The sequence below is a fragment of the Lissotriton vulgaris genome, chromosome 2_1, assembly GCF_964263255.1.
Source record: "Lissotriton vulgaris chromosome 2_1, aLisVul1.2, whole genome shotgun sequence".
Lineage (NCBI taxonomy): Eukaryota > Metazoa > Chordata > Amphibia > Caudata > Salamandridae > Lissotriton > Lissotriton vulgaris.
The window spans coordinates 994114234-994136138 of NC_141687.1; the positions used below are offsets into that span (position 1 = coordinate 994114234).

At 44.8% G+C, this 21905-nt stretch overlaps 1 long non-coding RNA gene across 1 annotated transcript in view; it reads right to left on the reverse strand.

Moving 5' to 3' along the window:
* LOC147731523 (uncharacterized) overlaps positions 1-20501 on the reverse strand; it is a 56297-nt gene extending 35796 nt beyond the window's left edge. Inside the window, exon 1 of the long non-coding RNA XR_015308644.1 lies at positions 20435-20501. This is a non-coding gene — a long non-coding RNA (uncharacterized LOC147731523). The remainder of the gene's footprint in view (positions 1-20434) is intronic.
* Positions 20502-21905: the final 1404 nt, after the last annotated feature.

The following is a 21905-nucleotide window of genomic DNA, read 5'->3' on the forward strand; positions in this document are numbered from 1 at the left end:
GCGTCCTTCAGGGTGTAAAATTATTACTCAAGCACCTATGTCCAGCAAAATCTCCTGGGCTACTTGGTGAAAATAAGTTCAGTCAGGGAGGCATCAATGGTTCCATACCCATTCACAAACCTCCTGTAATACTCAGTAAGACTCAGAAAAGTTCTTACTTGTTTTCGAAGGCTCCCAGGGCAGGATGATTTGAATCTTCGGTAAAGGAGGTTGTGAGTACCCTCCCCCTACTTACCCCCCCCCCCCCCCCCCCCCACACCCCCCACTTGGTGGCCCAAGAACACAACAGAGACCTTCTCTATCTGGCACTTAATGGCCTTCCTAGTCAAGCATGTCTGCCGGCCATTAAGAACTTCCTTCAGGCGGTTGGAGCTGAAGTCTATAATCTTGTTTAGCTAGGAAGCACTGATTCCTTCTAACCAGCCATACCTGGGTTGCCCAACTTTTAGAAGGTGGAAGGGACATACTTTAACCCAAAGGGAATTATTGTGAACTCGAAATGTCACTCAGGAATGGTGAATCCAGACTCCCCTTTTCACTTTTAGTTAGGGCAATCTGCTAATACCCTGATGTCAAGTTCAAGGTACTGTGGATCTTTGTAGCCCCTAACCTATCAATAAGCTCATTACCTCTAGGTATGGGGAGTGCACCAGTCTTGATGGCTGAACAGAGTCCCCTCTAATTCATACAGAACTGCAGTTCTGGGGTGGTGCCTGGTGGGGAAGCCTTTGGTACCAAGGCCATTGCACTGGAACAGGGAATACAGGAGAGCTCTGTCACCCCCATCTCCAACATCTTGGACATATCATCCTTAAGGCTGGCTTAATTCATCAGGTAGCTTATAAATGTTGTTTTTGACAGGCATGCTGTTCCTTTGTTAAGGTAAAGGTTACACCATTTGGAGGGCCATGGGGTCAGTTTGAATAGAGAGGTGAATTGCCCCATTAGCTGGTGACATTTCCTTTGCCAATCTTCTGTCAAAGTGAGGGAGAGGATTACTCAATTGAAGCATCTTGCTACTTGTATGAGAGGAAGTCTTGGTGGGGGTTCACTCTCCTCGTCCTCCCTACCATTGGTCACCATGAGAATGGTGATCTCTGACCTCTCAAAGAGTAACTGTAACCTTTTGATATGCAGGACCCTTAAGGGGTTCCTGGGTAACTGGAGGTCCACCAAGGAGGTGACCTAATTCTTCTTTTCTTTGATCTCATTGGTCCTTGTCCACAGTTTGTGAAGGGCAAGAGGCTTTCTCCCATTCCTCTTTTCTCCCGACCTAGATGCCCTCTTATATGGGTGCCCACACAGTAACTAAGTGGGGCGGAAAGTCACTCCTTTCTGTAGTACCTCTAAGCAGGCAAATAGTAGGCATGGTAATAGGGCATTTTACTTAGTTCTCAGAGGTTCAGGTATGCTCATAGGTTTGGGAATGTTATAGTGTGGAAAACATGAAGAGCATCCCACACTTATATGTTGTGTAGTTCCTATTGATCCGTAGGATCTGCGCATTGTTTGGACAACACAAATGTTGGACTTGGCCCTTTTTGCAGGGTCATCCATAAACTTTTTGCCTTTCTCCTAGCCTTTTGTCTGACATTATGTTGGTGATTTAGGACTCTGGGCACTCTAGCACTGCTGTTCAGTGTAAAGTGTGTGTGCTCTCTGTGATAAATATGGTAAGGTTGGTCTATTACATTACCTGTCAGTCCCTAGTAAAGTGGTATCTCATATACCCAGGGCTGGTTAATTAAATGCTACTGGTGGGCTTCCAGCGCAGATTGCACCACCCACCAAAGTAGCCTTTCAAACCTATCTCAGGCCTCTGCCATTGCAGGGCCTGTGAACGTAGTGTTACTGCCACTGTGACGTGGCACCTAAAGTGTGTGCCATGTATGTGACCCCTTTTTACTGCATGTCAGTCACAGCTAAGGAAGGCCCTAGCCAGCCCTGTGGGCAGGCTGCATTGTAGGTAAAAGATAGTACATGTACCTTAAGTGTGTGATATGTCCAGGTAGTGACAAACAGCCATTTTGGTTTCTCACTACTGTGGGGCTGCCCTCCCATAGAAATGCATTGGGGATTCCCTGATAAGTGTTTCAGTGGTAATTCCTGATATGAGTGGAGCAGTTAGTCAAGTTTGGTATGTTTGAAATAGTAATAATAAATGCTATGCAATGGTGTGCGCAGATTTATTATAACTATTTTAGAAATGCCACTTTTAGAAGTTGGTATTTCTGTGTGTTATGTGTCTGCCTGCTTGATGTGAATTGCATGTCTGGCTTTTCAGTGACAGGGGCTGGTGAGGTGTGTGTAGCTTCAGGAGGGGCAGGGTGAGTCAGCACTAGGCTGAACGGGACATCCGCATTTGGAGTAGTGCGAAGAGTAGTCCCTGGTCCCTGAATGGGCCTGTGCCTAGCCTGTACAATGCTGGCTCCGCCCCTTTGTAGTGTGTCTGATGACAAGCCCCCACCTGACAAAGGGGAAGAGGAGCCTTGTAAACAAAGTGCTCCAATTCCCCCCTGAACCAGTTGCATCTGGTTCCCCCAAAGCCCTGTTCTACAGACAAAGGAAATGTTATTATAAATTTAGGGGCTGTGCCCCCATGTAAGCGTGCTGTTTCTGGACTGCTGGGGGCTTGCAAATGCTGGGGGCCCAGAAGGAGCCACCACAGGGCTTGACTCCCTGCTGGAGGGCCCTGTGTGCTGGCCTCCCTGGGCCCAGCTGTTCCCCTGAACTTTCCATTGACCCTGGAGGACTCTTGCGCCCTATGAGCACTTTTATGTTAATCCTCCAGGACCTTTAAGGCTTTTTGCTGCATCTAGCACCTCGTGAGCACTTTGCTGTTTTTTTTCCTGGAAGGGGAGGCATCTGCAGCGCTGGGATGCATCTTGAGCACTGTGCTTTATTTGCCCAAAGAAGTGGAGAGCGTGGGCTGCGCAGCGCAGCGCTGAGCTGCCCATTATTTTAGAGGGAATCCCCTGTGATGCTGCCTGAAGCGGGTGCCCACCCCGCATTCTTAGCATGCCGAGCGGGTGCCCACCCTGCTTTATATATATATATAAAATAGCAGGTGCCCACCCCGCATGGCCGCTTCTGTTTATTTATGAGTGTGTGCCCACCCCGCTTATGTGATTGTTTTGGTGGCAGATGCCCACCCCGGACAGTGGCCCAATCCTATAAACAGGAAGTCAGGCAGCCTTGCCTGACTGTGGGCGGGCCTTAGGACGCGATCAGCGGGCAGGGAGAGGAAGTCCCACCCGCCGGAAAAGCCGTTCTGAGCCTCCCGGGCTCCTCAGACTGCCAGGAGCCCGCCTTGCTAAGTGAGGAGAGAACCCCCAAGGAGTGGGGGTTCTCCTGAAGCACGCCGCATCCAGCGAGCTGCCTGACCTGGAGGGAAGGACATCTGTAACCAGTATCCTTACCGCTTCTGGCTTCCAGGGGTAACACTCCAGGTGGGAGGGTGCAGAACTCAAAGGGGGTACAGAGGGGGTGAGCCCTTGCCTTTGACCCTGGTGCAACCTGAGGCTTTAGGCCCTAGGTTGAGAGACTAGGAAACTTTGTGATCAAGAGGAATCTTTGCCAAAGAGAACAGCTGAAGAAGACTGAGGAAAAGTGCTGCCATTGCTGTGTGTCTGGGGGCTGACCTACAGTTGCTGTTTCTACTGACGAGATATCTAAAGGATTGTGCTGTGTGCTGTGTCCCCTGCTTGAAGAGGAACTGTGCTGTGTGCTTTTTTCTTCTGAAGACAAGAGTCTCCAAGGGCCTGAGCGAGCTGGCCTCCTGTTAGGAAGTTTCAGCTGGTGGAGAATTGTGTTTTGGGGGTGCCTTTCTAAGGAGGAGGGTACAGAACCCCAATAGAGGAGGTAGGGAGAGGAGAGCCTCGCCTGTGACTTCTGGTCAGCCTGAGGGTGCGGACCCTAGGTTGGAGGATCAGTGGCAGTTTGGAGCTGCACTGATGAGAGGAAGAGTAGAGAATGGTTACTATGTGCCAGGGGTTACTGCCCCCACTCTGTGGATTGGAAAGGACCAGTGACATCTGGGTGGCCACAGGTTTGGTGTCAAGACTGATTTCAGACATCCCCATGGGATATGTTGGCCTATAGACCAGCTGGCTTACGATGATGCCCCCCCCCCCCAACCTACCAGGGAGTGAATGGTTTCTGGCAACCACTGAAAATGACAACCCTGACCCCTCAGGGATTGTGAGAACCATATAGAATCTTTTTGTTCAGTCACTCATGCTCACTTATTCTCAGAGAAATATACAGAGAATACACAGTGTGACATTTTCAATATTTATTGAACCTCATTTATTCTTCATTAAAATACGTTTGATGAAATGATCAGTAGACAGAAGCAGATAAACGTGATTACAAACACCAAAAGCGTAAATAGTAGATATAGTTCTACCAAGGTACTAACTGCTAAACAATGTATATATGCAGGCATATAAACAAAGCAGTACGCTAGCATACTCCTAGTATGCAGACCCTACTCTAAGTGCACAAAGAGTGTGTGTAGGTGTAGAGCCAAGAATCCCCACAAGGGGCAATACAATCCCATTACCTGAGTAAAGGACCTCGTCTTGGTCACAAACTGGACACCCTTCATGAGATGTCAGACAGCTGTGTGGTGATTTCTCAGCAAGCAAGGACACTCAATGTCAGCGGAAGTACCGCCTTTGCTAATCTACTGGGATGCTCATCTTTTATAATAGAAAGCAGCCTTATGATGTGTGCATAGATTAGTGATGTTATGGATATGTAGAAAGCCCTGTCACCCCGTGGATGAAGATAGTGATAACATTTGTATGTAGAGCGAAATGAGACATTGCACATGATGTTCAGGGTGTTGTGAAAATGTTGTGCGAAACTAGATGTAAAAACAATTTTAGTTTCGGAGAAATTAATCCAACATTGTCATGTGTGCTAATGTGTGCATAAAGTTAGAGCTGTAAAGGCTAATTGTGAGGACAATGTAAGAAATAAGCTGCTTCGCTAGATGGGCCTAACACGGGAATATAACACCCACTCCTCATACCAAGGGTCGATATCTAAAAAGCTAACTAAAAAAGCCAGAAGATAATTTAAAAAATGTTAAAAACTACTCTTAAAACTATCCAAAAGCGAGCTTCCCAATAATATATGTATTAAAAAGTATTAAAGGGATTGTATTATTTGATATCCAAAGTACTCAGAAAGCATGTACACTGACTTGAAGTTTGTGCCTCTAGCAGACACTCTTCAGTGGATCCCATGTGGGAAAATATCCCCCTCTGTGCCTGGCCACAACAGGTGCAGTCGCTGTCCTCATGGGTACAACCTCAGGGTACAGAGTGACATGGTTCACCACACCAAGACATACTTGTGCCCTGGGGCTGTCTTCAGATCTAGAGGCCCAACAATGTCTACATCAGCACTCTCAAAGTGTGTTCGAGAGGGCAACCTTGTGCATCCAACCTAACCTGCCATTGGCATAGCAAGTCTCATAGGACCTGCAGTACACATTTGAATGAACCATCATGTGCAGCCACTTAAAGTTGGTGACAAGGCTGTCAAAAGGTTTGGCTTGCCCCAGATGTCCTGCCTAGAGAATATCATGAGCCAGCTTCAGTAGAAAGACCCTATAGCTTGGGGGCACTAACACTCGGACTGACCCAGGCAGAGACGTTATGCTCACTACACAGGAGACCATTCTCCCAATAAATGAGATGATCATTAGAAGGGATGCCATTTTTCTGGCCCTCTACATATCGCTTAAGACTTTTGAGAGTGGGGCCCTCCTTCTGCACCTTGCAGATCTCTGCCTAGGATGATACTCCTCCACCTTGTACACAGCAAGCTCAGGCAGGTCCCTCGGGCCCTGAGTTACCTGCCTGAGATCCATCCCCTGTAGGTACCAGTCCTCCCTCTCAGGATTGAACTCCTCCCAGACCATGGGAATCTTAAAGGCTGGTTTCTCACACCTCTTCTTGGTGGGAAGCTACTATGGACTGTATGGTCATGAGCACCCATTCAGGGAATCCCAACATGTGACCAGAGCCCTACCTCTCTCCAGATTGTTTGCTCCAAGTCATTCCCCAGCAGACAGTCTACAGGCATAGCTAGATACTTTTAGAAAGCCAAAGACCCCACCCCACCCCAGATCAATTATTGCCACAGTGTAAAGAATTCCTAATTCCCAATGATGACCCCCAATGTTTTGGACTGATACTGCTGGTGTTTTGACTCTGAAAATGCACAGAGGACTGCTAACCAGATCTCAGTGTCAGTGTTCTAACTCTTTACAAAGTATATCTGGAATTGGCTATCCCCAATTGCCATAAGCTGACTTACCAATAGGTCCCTAAGATATGGTCCTAAGAGTACCCAGGGCATGTAAAACAGAGTGTCCTCCAAGGCTTTAAAACTAGATGTGCCACCTTGTTTGTGACCAAGTACAAAAAGGTACCCAGCCTGCCACAGCGGCCTGGAAGGTCAGTTTTAAACTGCTAGTTTGACTTTGCCATTCAAACCAATGATAGAGCCCCCACTTCCCTTAACAATATATGTAAGTCCCCCTAAGTAAGGTCTATGGAGCCCTGAGGCAGGGAGCTGCATAATATTAAGTAGAACATATGATTTTAATATGTCCTGGCAGCAAAACGTCCAAGTTGCCGCTTTCACCGTGGAAACGTTAGTAGCCCAACTGGCTAAAGCAGAGTTACCGGGGGACAACTCAGCCCGGCTAACTTCTGAATGGGACTACCAAAATGGGTACTTCGAGGTATCAAATTAATCGTGGCATTAAACCCAAATTGATGCACACATTGAATTTAATCTCACTTTTTAGGAAAGGCAACTTTTAGAAAGTTGCCACTCTGTAGCCCAGTTGGTCCGGTGGCCTCACACAGTTGCTAGCCACCGGACAGCCTTCTTCCCTCTTGGGCAGTAGTGTGAATGACTGAACCTTAGATTAAGTCAAAACTGGAGGAAAGACCAAAGAAGAACTGCAGTGATGACCCCTGGACCTGGCAAGAGAGGCTGTACCATCTCCTGGACTGCACCTGCCACACCTTGGGCTAGCGCAGACAGGACCGTGTCAGTGGCTCCTGGCTCAAGAGAAAGTTGCTCCAGGCCAAAGAAGTGACTTCAAGTTTCAGTCAGATGACTCCCTGGAACCAGCAACAAGGTCATCAATGCATAAAAAACCCCATGCAGAAAGTTGGTAGCAACATTCCTGGAATCGTCACCATTGGGCACCCCGAAAGACTGATCCTCGGTAGCCAAAAGTTGCACCGAGTCCGCTGGACCCGGGAGTGCTGTCTGAGTCTGGATTGGTCTCACCATAGGCACAAAAACTCCACCTAAGGATACAGCTGGACCTGCTTTGTTCGGAGACCGGTAGCACATCAGCAGCTGGCCTTCTACTGACAAAAGAAGGATTTTGTGTGACCCCGACCTCTGTGGCTAAAGTTGCCCCACCTCATCCGTGGACTGAGGAATAACTGCAAAGACACCCTTGATGGCTGCACAGCACCCAGAGCATACTCGTACTTACTTAGAAACTTTATTTGGTTATTATACAGAAGAACAACCATAAAAGTACAATTGGTAAATCCCAATTTAAAATATATAAAATCAATCATGATACAGTAAAAAATAGGCTTATTAAATTTCATACATGAATTGATTTTTGTGATCTAAAAACATTTTTTTTAAACACAGAGACAGATGCAATTATTATTATATTGTCTAATTTCTTGATAGCTAAAAAAGCAGGGCGACACTGATTAAATTCCATACTTTTCAATATGGGCACAATCCATCTTTTCCTTGGAATTGTATAACATTTAAAAAATAACACGATATGCATGTCCGATTGATTGGACAGGTCGTCACATGGACATTTACTGAGTGGCTTTGTCCAGTCATTCATGTTGGGGAAACTTAAAAGTCTAAATAAGATATTTAACCTAAAACGCGTTAGCAGAAACCTTTCAAAGTCACTCATGTGTAGCTTAACATATGGTTGGATATTGCTAGTGATCATTGTTGATTGATGAGCAACCACTGTGTTTTTGTCATTTCAATGTTGGTTCTAAGATCTTCCAGGTGCATCATACAAAGATTTTTAAGTTCTTTCCTAGAAACATGACACATCAATAAGGGATCGTCATAATAATCACGGTGGCCTATTTGTATGAGAAACGTCTTTACATAGCGTAACCATCCCATCTTGCTGACGTTATCGGGGCTCATCGCATCCCTCAAAATAGAACTGTTGAAAACGCACTCCTCTGTAGTCCATATCCTGTGCCACAGGAGAACCGGTTGTACCTTAATAATGTCTTCTATGTGCGGTTATCCAAGTTCAGCGTGACAAATTTACAAAAATATCCAGAACTGCAAATAGATATCTTATGAAGCAGTTTTCCACCATCTGTAATGATTTCACATATCCCCATATTCCTGCACCTCATATGGCGGTTGCTACACAGGTCGCTATATAAACGCATAAAAGTTCCCCAATCGGTTTTTTACCAATTTTTTTGGTAAAATTTGTCAGGGGCATTATAGACTTACAAAACAGCAGCCTTCTTGTTTTTATTGCACTATTCCATAGACCAGATTGATCGAACAATATACATAAATACGGGAAAGTTGGGGTAAAATCCAACGGTTTTGAATTAATGTACATTACTTTTTCTTGTTATCTGCCCCGGAACCACGATTCATACAGGACGTTTTCATACAATTAATTCTCAAATCCAAGTTACTCATAAAATGGAAGAAAGATGTAACCATCCTTTGCATGGCCAAGGGCGTTCGGGCTATCAAGACCGCGTCGTCCGCATATAATAGTGATGGAACAGATCTATTCGCTATCATAGGCATGTCCCTGCACTCCCGCAGCAATGTTCTTTCCAGATCATTAATATAGATTGTGAATAAGAAGGGAGCAAGAACGCATCCTTGCCGCACTCCTCTTGCAATTCTAAAAGGCTTAGGGCCAGATGTAGGAGACCAAATACTGGTCGGTAACGGCCGATTTCGGCCGTTACCGACCGGTATTTGGTGTTTGACATGTAGGGGCCTAGAGATATACAGAATCGGTAAATTTACCGATTCAGTAAATTTACCGCATCAGTAAAATACCGAATCGGTAAATTTACCGATTCTGTAAATCCAGATGTAGGTGGCACAGTAAACAGTGCCACAGGCCCTTAAGAATTTGTTATTTACGACCCAATACTATTGGGTGGTAAATAACGAATTCCTGTGTAGATGCACATCTGTGCATGTACACCTGTGCCATGTGGCACACATACATGCCCTAAGGGCATGCATGTGTGTCACATAGCACACAAGCCAGAAACAGGGGTGCTAGAGGGTGTCAAAGTGACACTCTGTCCCCCTTGGCAATTCGGTATTTTTACCGATTCGGTAATTACCGAATCGGTATTTGCCATTGATTCCTATGGGCTTCAAGGCCCATAGGAATCAACGGCAAATACCGATTCGGTAATTACTGAATTGGTAAATACCGAATCCTACCAATTCGGTATTTGATACCGAATGATTACCTACATTAGAATTACCGATTCATGAATACCGAATCGGTAAAATTCAGTATTTATGAATCGGTAAATCTAATTTACCTACATCTAGCCCTTAGTGCGCTCTCCATTCTTACCAAATCTAACTGTGGCCAGTGCACCCGTATAAAGCTCCCTAGGGAAATGGATTATGTTTTCCTCCACCCCCAATTTTTCCATAATCAGCCAAAGCTTGCTGTGGGTGACGCAATCAAACGCTGATGTTAAGTCAACAAAAGTTAAAAATATGCGACCTCCCTTAGCTTTGGTGTATTTTTCTAAAAGAAAGTGCAAATTAAGGCCCTGGTCAATAGTGCCGAGGCCTTTCCTAAATCCATATTGAAGATCACTAATTATTGAATGTTCGTCAGCCCATATTTGCAATCTATTTAAAATCAAGCAACCAAAAATCTTAATGGTTGAGTCTAATAATGATATTGGGAAATAGCACGAGCAACTTGTTCTATCTCCCTTTTTAAATATAGGTACAATAATGGACTCAAACCATGATGGTAACAAGCCATTCGAGCAAGATACGTTAAACAGTTGTGTAAGAAGTGGACCCCATAAGTCCATGTTATTTTTGTACAAGTCAACCAGCACCCCGTCGGGGCCCGGGGCCTTTCCTCCCAAACTAGCGTTTATACCTAGGGTCACTTCATTCATGGTGATACCCAGATCCATTTTCTTATTGGTATGTGAGGTCTCCTTATCCACTACATTCGTAATTGGTATTTGCTCCGATGGAATCGAAGCACTATATAAATCTTCATAATGCTTTACCCATTCGCTCTCAGAAATAGCTATTTCTACCCTGACCTCTTGTTTATCATTTAAAAAAGGGGCATTCACTGCTTTCCAGAAAGCTGCAGTATCTCTATTCAAAGAAGGCTCACACAAAGTCTCCCAAGCTTCTTTTTTCATAGCTTCCATTCTCTTTTTCAGAGTCTTCTTATAAGCCTTTCGCAGCTCCCTAATTAAGATCCGATTTTTATCAGGGACATTTAAGGCATGCTTTAGGTTAGAATATGCCTTAGTGAAAGCTGTATCAAACCAACTCGCTCTATTTTCTTTAGGGTTTTTCGTTTTTAACCAGAGACTATTTTTGATATGTGTGGCAATAATTATAAAAAAATTAATAATTAAAAAATTGTCAGAATTTTCATCCAGGCAAGCATCAATATTAAATTCACATTTCTTAATTAAATTATGGAGGAAATCCTCAGGACCCACTTTAGTCCATTTTAGGGAATACCCGTTTTGTCTATTCAGGACAATATTACCTATACGGTGCATTGATGTACTATCTCTAGCCGGTTCATAATGGGGATTTAAAATGTCCACGCTTAGAGGAAAATGATCGCTTAATGCAATATCTAGAGTGTTAAAATGTTTACCCTGTCTTCCGTAGCTAGCCAATATCAATATAAAATCAATTGTTGAGAAGACACCTCTGCCATTGAATGTGGGACAAAAAGGGACCTCAGATTGACAAATTCTATTGGCAAAGCCCATGTCACAAGAAAACATAGTTTCATTCAAGAGGTCCCCACATACAGTGTGTTCAAAATGCGTTAAACTGGTCTCATTGTTCAGCATTATACTGCATGTCCCTTGTTCTCCTCTTTTACATAACGAACAATTAAAATCCCCTACCCAAATGACAAAAACTTCTTTAGCTTTCCCTCCTAACAAACTTTTAATATCTGTACACAATGCTTTCAGCATTTCATCCATTACCTCCGCGGGAGCATTATTATAAAGATTTACGATAATCAAACAAAGCACTTTATCAATATGTATCCTAACCGCGTGATAATATCTATTGTTAAAGGGTATCTCTATTTTGTCACATTTAGACAGGTTCGATACATAAGTACACAGCCCCCCTTTAGCCCTGCCATATACTGAGTCTATCGCTGGTGTGAATAACGTTTTAAAACCGCAAAAATGATGTGCCTCTTTAACCCAGGTTTCTTGTAGACTCACTATATCATTGTCATTTACAAGGTTAACCCTGATTTGATTGGACACTTTTGTTTGTATGCCTGCTACATTCCAGAACATTATCGACCACTTGCCCTTATTAGCTGTAATGTCTGCCTGGCCTATAGAACCAAGGTTATCCTTAACATTAGTAGATTACCAGACTGGATATTCGCTACAATATCACTTCCCTTCAATGCACCAGTCTCTTCAGGATTAATTATCCCAGATCTTGCCATATGATCTACTAGTAAGCAGTTTACTCCTACTGGGGCATCTCCAGTCAAATGTATTACATTTAATGAATTAGTGATCACTTTGACAATAGGGTTCCCAGTTCTTAGTCAGTCTACCCGTTCAAGCCCATAAAGCGTATAGAAATGATTAAACGTAGGGATATTAAATTGGTTTTGTGCACAACCATAGGACCACCTCGCTGTATCCCTAAGCGATACATATTTTGTGGGGCAAAAAAGGAGGGGGGATAAGAATAACTTAGATCAAGAGTTTGTATACCACCCTTTCCTCTTTGTTGGTACCAATCACAAATATGGCAGACCACCCGTCTATCCCTAAAGTTAACAATGATGCAATCACCAACTAGGTCCTTTGATCTATAGCCCACCCAACTTATTCTTCGAACGTACAGGATTTCACTATATATATGAGATGGGAGGGGTTTATTCTTATTTAGCCAAAAGGTTACCTTGTTTTTTAATTCGGGATAAGTTTCTATTTTATCGTTGTCCAACTCAGGGACCCCAGATAACACAACAGTATATGGGAAAGATTCCGGTGGTAAATCAATACGTGGGGAAATACTCTTTCGTTTTACAGTGTTTGTTGTTTCCTTGACAGTGCACATAGCTTTTTTAACCTGTCTGACATCCCCATATTAATTTACCAACCCACACCCCCACCCCTTGTCGTCCCTCCCCTGCTGGGATCAATGTCCTATTTTCTGTGGTTATATCAACTTGACTAGTTCCATTTGTTGACAGGGAGGGGGCTATAGTCAGAATGGGCAGTGGGGCAATTGTACTTGTAAGTTCTCCTGCTGTATTGTTTCCTACTAAACTTTGATTGGGTATGCTCTCAGCAAGTTTTTTCAGTATACCAAAGTTAACTGTTCAAGTTTCCCCGATCGCTCACTGATCATTTGTGTCCTCTCTAGCAAAGGTAACATTAGAGACTTGATCAATTGCTCAACCTTCTCTAAAAATCCCTCTGCAATTAGAAGCGGGAGCGGAGAAGGATCGGCCAACTTTGCAGATGATATCTTTAACGAAGGGATAAATGTCGATGAAGGTGTAATGGCTGGTAAAACCAGTGTCGACGTTCCAGCGTTCTTGGTTATTCTGGATGTTTTTATTATCTTTGGACAACTACCCTTCTGAGAACCCCCTCCACGTTTCCTCTTAACAATGGGTCCTCATTCTAAAGGTTGTTTTAAGGATTGAGCGTTAGAATTAATTTTAGCTGTGGTCCTTGTGGGGAAACGCGGAGCAGTTTCATTAGATGTGTCACCTGAAACCGAATCATTAGTTAAGGCAATAAAACTAGCCTATATGGTCACAGGTGGACCAGGCGACTCCTGTGACTGGTGATCATTACTAACTCCCACTTTAATATCATGATGTTAGATTTGTTTTTCTGTTTGTTCTGGCGTAGTGGCTAACATTAAACCACCCAAAGACGATTGCCTGGTATACATAGGTTCTAATGAAAAGCAACGTTCTGTCAAAGCTATTTCATGCTCTAATACTGATGTGGCCCTGGTTATAAATTGGTCCAATGTCCCAGTAACAGTCCCGCCTGTCATTGCCTTTCTCCCTTTCCCTGCACGCGATTATTCCTATATGCTGCATTATATGGCGTCGCCAGACTAATCTGTTTCACAAAATAAGGCAAATGTCAAACACAATAGTAAAAAAATTAAATCCAAAATGTTAATGGCCTTACAAATGTATCAATCTTCGGGAGGTGGCCCAGCCCAGCCTCCTCCAGTCTCTGACGGGCTTTGATGGGCCCGCCCTTGGTCAGGGCTTCCGCCGGCCCGCGCCCGCGTGCGTTCCGCGCAGCGGGGATGACGATGTTCTTTAATAGCCAATGGTCGATGTAGGGCAGGTGTGGCGTGTCCTGTGGCCCCCTGGGACCTGGAGTCCCTCTGCAGATCGATCCGCTCCTCACAATTAGGTAAAAACAACAGCGCAGCGGGCAAGCTGTTAAATAGCTGTTGCAGTGGACGATGTAGGGCAGGTGCGGCGTGTCCTGTGGCCCCCTGGGACCTCGAGTCCCTCCGCAGTTCGATCCGCTCCTCACAATTAGGCAAAAACAACAGCGCAGCGTCTCCCGGAAAGCGGGAGCAGCAAGCTGTTAAATAGCTGTTGCTGTGGACGATGTAGGGCAGGTGTGGCATGTCCTGTGGCCCCCTGGGACCTGAAGTCCCTCCACAGTTCGATCTGCTCCCCAATATTAGGCAAAAACAACAGCGCAGCGGCTACGCAAGCTGTTAAATAGCTGTTGCTGTGGACAATGTAGGGCAGGTGTGGCATGTCCTGTGGCCCCTGGGACCTGGAGTCTCTCAGCAGTTCAATCCGCTTCTCACAATTAGGCAAAAACAACAGCGCAGCGGCTCCGCAAGCTGTTGAATAGCTGTTGCTGTGGACGATGTAGGGCGGGTGTGGCATGTCCTGTGCCCCCCTGGGACCTGGAGTCCCTCCGCAGTTTGATCCGCTCCTCACAATTAGGCAAAAACAACAGCGCAGCGGCCAAGCTGTTAAATAGCTGTTGCTGTGGACGATGTAGGGCAGGTGTGGCGTGTCCTGTGGCCCCCTGGGACCTGAAGTCCCTTCACAGTTCGATCAGCTCCTCACAAATAGGCAAAGACAACAGCGCAGTGGCTCCCCCATAGGCACAAAAGCTTCCACCAAAGGATACAGCTGGACCTGCTTTGTATGGAGACCGGTAGCACAGCAGCAGCTGGCCTTCTACTGACAAAAGGAGGACTTTGTGGGACCCCGACCTCTGTGACTAAAGTTGCCCTACCTCATCGGTGGACTAGGAATAACTGCAAAGACACCCCTGATGGCTGCACAGCACCCAGAGCATACTCAGAATCCTCAGCATCCTGCATCCCCGGGATCAGGGCCACTGCGTTAAAGTCTACAGTGGATTTGATGTAAATAAATGGAACTGGACTTGAGATGCTTTGGTTACAAGTTATCTGCCCAAACACTCCTTAATGGCCCTCCTGACCTTCTTCCTGCTATATCTGGTCATCCTACACTGGCTGGAGTAGTCAAACACAACACTTTCAAACTTTTCAAAAGTGTCTAAACATTACGTCTACCACTGCTTGTTTGAGCTTTCGATTAAAATGCAGAGATTTTACTCTAATATCTCCAGAACCCTCCTGTGGATTTGTCTCATTCTGGTGGGTAAAAACCTATAAAAATGTAATTTATTTTTATAAATTGGTGTCAGATTTCTTTTATATTTGTTGGGTGACTTTCATATTTCGTTGTTTGTTGTTTCGAAATGCTTTAAACTAGTCCCTTTGTTTGTGTCTTACTTCTGGAAGCCACAGCTACCCATGCTTAAGCTACAGGCTTTTACAAATGAGACTGACTGGACCCAGGAGAGTGTTGCACGTTTATTATGTGGTAAGGACGCACACCCATACCATATCATACACCACAATACTCACACACGAGGTAGTGCTTCACCTGGTTGTCAGCTGTTACTACTTGGTGGAGTATATTGAGGACATCCTGCTCTGCAGACACCAGCTTACACCTGATGGTTGTCATGCTGGCTCCTGTGTCTTGCAGAGCATCCAACCTCCGTTCACTGATGGAAAGCCACTGCCTGCTTGCATGTGTTAGTGTTATTAGGCATATGGGCTTGGGGTGTTATCTGTTTGTCAACCAGGGAACATGGGGTTCCATCTCCACTAGTAACAAAGATAACTGGGACAATCTCCTCCCCCAGCACTACACTAGAAAGTCCTGAGGTAGGTCAACTAGTGGAGGGGGGAATTTTTTCGGGGGGAAATGGTAATCTCCCCTCTTGTATCCTGACTGCAAGCAGACACACAACCGGGTTCCTAAGTCCCCTGTGAGTTCTTCCCTCTAAAACCTCCCTATTTGTGGTCTGAAGAGGAATGGGACTACCTTCCAATGAAATACTTTTGAGGACTTGTAGAGGACTGTTTGGTTATCTTTGATTCCCTCTTTCTTTTTCTGGTGGCAACCCGATCCAGCTTTCTTGTGTACCCCACCTTCTTTGACAGCATGGTGTTGCTCCACTGGTCAGCTACTTTTCCAAGCTATCTGGGCACAGAAAGCCTGGTGTCTAGCAGATGCTGGTGCAATTCTGTAAAACAATTACTCAGAATGTGCTCTCTAAGAATCAGATTGCACAGCCCATTGTAATATTTTACGTCGCTGTACCTCACGCAATCATTCGGTGCCTTACTAGATGAGCCAACAAAATCTACCCATGACTGGTGTGATTGCTTCAGACTACCCCTGAACTTCAAGCGATACTTCACAGGGGCTAGAGCAAACATACATATAAGGGATTCCATCATTGAGCCATACTTTATCTGGCCAGCTACTTCTACGGCGAATAAGGTATCCTTCGCAGCAACAGGCATGTGCTTCCAGAGACTAACTCTTCTGTCTTTCTCTGGGTCTCTATCCATATGTAGGGCCAGCACATAAAATTATTTTCACTTATCTAGGTCATTTCCCACCACATCGCTAAGCCCCAGGTCTTTGATGATGTGGACTATTTTACCTTTCCTAGGCACCACATTGTTGCTGCCACCATTATCACTGGACTCATAGGCCCTCCTAGACCCAGGTCGATCTTGAGCTGGCTCCTGTCATTGGCCAGCAAGGCCTTTCATAAGTCAAATTTCTCCTCGAGGGCTAGGGTAGCCAGCTATAACCTCAAATCCCACTTTGCCTGTATGTCGTCCAGCTCTGATTGGGACAAAGTGTCGGCTGATAGTGTGGGCTGATCCAAAGCTTCCAGCTTTGGATGCCACTGCGGGGTGGATGGTAGCAGCCCAACTTCTTCCCACAGCCTGAGGACTATACGGTTGTCCATCTTATTAGAGTTTCTGCTCAGCCTTAGCACCCTATCCATGCACATATTTCTCAGATCTACATTTTTGAGGCTCTCCATGCTTTTCAGATCCACCTTCATGTTACCAGGAGCTCCAGGTGCAAAAATGGAGGGAAAGAGTGAGTTTAGGGAAAATTGAAAATGACCCAATCAAAATCAAAAGCCAGAATCCAGAAAGACAATATATGCAAATAAATCAGTGCATGGTGCCGTAGAACACATGTCCTGGACCCCTCTACACTCACAAATGTAAGAAACTGGGTTGTTAGTGAAGGTTAGTGACTAGCCACCTTGAGCAACAAACAGGGGGCCTCATTATTGAGGTTTTGACATAGGGCAGCACAGCAGGCATCCCTGGTGTGCTGCCCTACAGCAAAAGAAAAGGGCAGGAATGTGCCTTATCTATCAGATACAGCACATTCCTGTCCTTTCCGCCTGCGCCGGTGCACAATGGGCTGCCTTGTGCCAAGGCAGGCCCCTTTGCACCATGGTGTTGCGGGATGATTATATTTGTACAGGAAGGGAAACCTTCCTGTAGAAAAATAATCACAAGAGGCTTTTTCCTCTTTCTATGTGTGTTGCAGAATGCAGCACACAGAAAAAAGAAAAACAAGGAGAAATAAAGAGATTCCTCCTCGTGCCTCACCTTTGCCTCTCCATGGATGTTGCTGGGAATGCCCCCAGCAATACCCATTGCACGCCCCTTTAAAGCAGAAAACTGCATTAAAGGGACCGATATTTATCAGGCAGCAATAAGCCAAATAAAGTGGCTTGGTGCTGCTTGATAAATATCACACAGGCTTCTGTGCCAGGGAGCGTCACAAAAAGTGACATCCCGGAGGCTCAAGGAGTCTTATAAATGAGGCACAGAATCCTTGTCAGGGTGAACCACTAAAGTCACTAAATATGCCTGAGCTCAACCCTCAGGTAGTATGGCACAGAGCAAATAGGCTTAACTTTAGAGGCAATGGCTAAAGTATTTATGTAGTACAGAAACCGTAATAAACTAATGCAAACACAATAAAGATCCCAAAACACATTCTAGAACAATTAGAGCATACCGTAATAAATAAAATGACACTAAAACGACATAAACTCAATAAGGGAAACTGGATATATGAATTTTTAGATGTTTTAGTAGAAATACCACCAAAAGTGATAACTGCCAACTGCGGTCAATCATTTGGGTTAGACCAGGACCTAGGCATCATTTTATATCAACTGTGATGTTACGCGGGTCTGATACAGGGACCAGTTTTGACCCAGTCAGAGGAATTACCTTGGCAATTAACCTTAAAAAAGAAAGTCCAAAGCCTTCAGTGCGACAAGGCAGCAGACTGTAGCGAGGAGGGCTCCACAAGGCCATACATCTGTTGTACAAAGCTTCTGTGAGTTCGTTGGGTTTTGATGGTAAAGCTCGAAATAGGAAATGTTTTATTTTGGTGACCAGGAAAGGCTACTGGCCAGTTAAAATTATTTGACTCATTCACCTAGTCACGATTACTTTATTCTCACGTAAGGGCAGATTTATAATTCTTTCATGTAATGCAACACCTTGCAGTGCTGCGAGAAAGGGCAGGAATGTACCGTATCTTTCATGATATTGCTCATTCCTACTCTCTGCCTGCACTGGTGCACAATCTGCTGACCAGTGCCAAAACAGGCACCCTTACACCCTGGTGCAAGGGTGTCTGTGTAGCAATCAGATTTGATTTTGTGCAGGAAGGCATACCTTCCTGCACAAAAACAATCCTATGAGGCACTTCTCTTTCTCTCCCTGTCATCAAACGAGAAGTAAAGATATTTCTCCTTGTTGCCCCTCCCTTGGGAAGGCAGAGCATTTTGACACAATCTCAGGTTTACCAGAATCTGTATATTTGGAAATATGCCAAAATCCATGGGTGGATGTGTGGGAACACCTACGCTCCACCCATGGAATGCCTTCCAAGGGCAGAGTAATTTAAGGCAGTAACTTGCACTGAAGAAAAACGGAAATTACAGCGTTGGAGCAAACACTGTCAGAAATGACCATGGAACCACATGAGACTATATACAGCACCGCTAGTCAGTAGCTACATGTGGTGAGACCTGGAGAGATTTGTGCAACACATCTTTCTGAGAGGAACACGAATATCTGAAGAGAGAAGAAATATGCAAAAATGGCAAAAATAAAAATAAAAATGAAGGAGTACACACTCAAGACAAGCAGAGCAAATGATGTAATGGTCTATGAAGGAGATGGGAACCTTGCTTGAGAAGAACAAAGAAGACAATATAACTGGTGATTACAAAGTTTTCAACAAGTGAATGCATTAAAGGGATCCTTGATCGCAGCCGAAGTATGCAGGCATCAAGTAACCAGGAATGTAATGTATGTCACAATATAACCAATGCGAAGAACTATGCATGCAAACGACCAGGAGGAAGACACCTACAAAAATCACCCATGACACACTTTCTTAAGTCATCACTAAAGCACAACAGTCATTGAAAAGATCAAATAAAAAAACTAAAAAGGCTAACCGAGCCCATCTGTAAGACAAAGAGAGAAGACTATAGATGCAGACCCAAAGGTAACCCTGGCCACAAATTGGGTACCCCTTCCTTCTGAATGAGTAAACATTGAAGTCAGAGAATACAAGATGACCATCTAAATGAATGCCAATCTAGTGCCAGATTTATCAAAAGATTGCATTGCCTGTGCATTATTCAGGGTGATGCTATGGCAATGCAAAATGTAAGTCAGATTTACTAAGCTTTGCAAGGCACCTAGCATGGCCCTGCGTGGCTTGGTAAATCTGGAGTAATGCAATGAAGGGCAAGTTGCTGCCTTGCATTACTCTGTGATAGGAAGATGTTACTTGGGTGGGGAATCGGTGTTCCCACACATCCACCCATCTATTTTATTTTTTGTTGTGTTTTTGCGCTCCATATTCGTCCTTCTGTTTTTTCGCTAGCTTAGTATTTTTTTCTTTCGATTAAGAGCTTTGTATAACATCTTCACATAGATCTCTGTATGCTATATCTTGCCTTCTACTTATGACTTGTAAAGCGCTCTGATACTCGCAGGAGTCTGGTTCGCGCTATATAAAACCTTCAAATTAAATAAATAAATAGAATTCCCAGATTTCCCAAGACAGGCATACCTGGGTATGCATCAACATTGTACGCCTTCCCGGCAGAGGTGCAACAAAGAGAAATATCTTGATATATCATTCTGTAGCACACATAAAGTAAGGAAAAGGCCTCCTTCCTGCACAAAAACAATCCTGCCTGCAACAATGGCACCCTTGCACCGTAGCGCAAGGGTGCCTGTGTTGGCACTAGGCAGCACAATAGTGGGCCAGTGCAATGAGAGAGCAGGAATACGGCCACCCCCATCAGCTGGCTCCAATGATCATCACTGCAACATCCAGTGACATTTCAATAGCTTTCAATTGTGGGGGAAAACGTTACCAGCTTAACACCAAAATGGCAATTAATTCAGAACTCCTGAGAGGCAGTGCTATCACGCATGGCTCTATGCAGCCGGAAGATGAAGATGCATAAACACGTCTTTATTTCAAAGAATCGTCAAGAGTGCTGGGCCTACTTCGCTCATGCTGTCTAGTGCACCAATGGTACGCGCACAGAGTGATGGAGGGCAAAAGATAAACATGAAAACAGATTTGTGATCTAAAGGATGTAATTGCATCATCAAACCGCTCTTTTTCTTTGCCATTAATAGTCTTACTCACCAGCTTAAATGTCAATGATTTGAATGTCAGGGGATCATCCACCATTTTCTGCAAATTAGCAGCAACTGTAAAACAAAGATAACAAAATCTGTAATAGGAGTACATAAACAAGTCTGTTAAATAGCATGGAGCGTTGTTGCACATAATCCCTTATTACCGTATTTCTCTATGCGCAGCGTAAATACTCAATTATTCAAACCACATCAAAGATGCAAATAAACTACGATGTCGCCTCCAGCTGGCTCTCTTTGAAGAATGGTTGTTTTCGGATTTTACTCTACACTGTAATAGGGTGCGACAAACAGGTCATTACTGGAGTGCAATGAACAAATTATGCCGCAGCTGTTCCGCTAAAAGTATGTACTGTAGAAATTATTTTTGTCAGCTGACTGAGAGCGAAGAGTGTTATGGAAGCCACCAGGGTGCAGTTTCACTCTTCTATGGATTGTGTCCATAAAGGGAACTTGAGTTAGAATCAGTGGAATGCACATTTTGGGGTTAGTCTTCCTTGAAAAATGAGAATTGCTGTATCGTTTGGGGGCCTCTTCTGTCGCTATCCAATGGACTGAGGCCTGATTTATTAAGGGCTTGCGCTGAGATGCCCTTGTCTCATGCAAGGGGACATGAGGCAACGCAAGGCAACCAAAGACCTTAAGTCAGATTTAGAAAGCCGGTAAAGCAACCTTGCATGGCCTAGTAAATCTAGAGTAACGCAAGGCAGCGCAAGTCACTCGCTGCCTTATGTTACTCTGCATTGGAAAGGCGTTCCGTGGGGGGGGGGGGGGGGGGGGGGGGGCATTCCCACGCACCCACCCATGGATTTTAGTCATTTCCCAGATCTACTACAAATAGTACACCTGGGAATGCGTCAAAATGGCGCCCCTTCTCAACAGAGGCGTAACTAGGAGAAATATGTTTGTTTCTCCTTGCTATTTGCCCTTTGTACACGTGCTGCATTCTGCATGACACATAGAAAGAGGAAAATGCCTGTAAGGATTGTTTTTGTGTAGAAAGGTGTTCTTTCATGCACACAAACAATCCCTCCTGTAATGCAGGCGCACCCTTTCACCATGGTGCAAAGGTGCCGAATCTTTCATGATATGGCTCTTTCCTACTCTCTGCCTGCACCGGTGCACAATCTGCTGCCCAGTGTCAGACCAGGCACCCTTGCACCAGGGTTTCTGTGTTGCAGGCAGATTAGATTTTGTGCAGGAAGGCATACCGTCCTGTACAAAAACAGTCCTATGAGGCACTTCTCTTTCTTTCCCTGTCATCAAACGAGTAGAAGTCAAGATATTTCTCCTTGTTGCCCCTCCCTTGGGAAGGCAGAGCATGTTGACGCATTCCCTGGTTTACCAGAATCTGTAACTCTAGGAATGTGCCAAAATCAATGGGTGGATGTTTAGGAACACCTACGCTCCACCCATGGAATGCCTTCCAAAAGGCAGAGTAATTTAAGGCAGTACCCTGC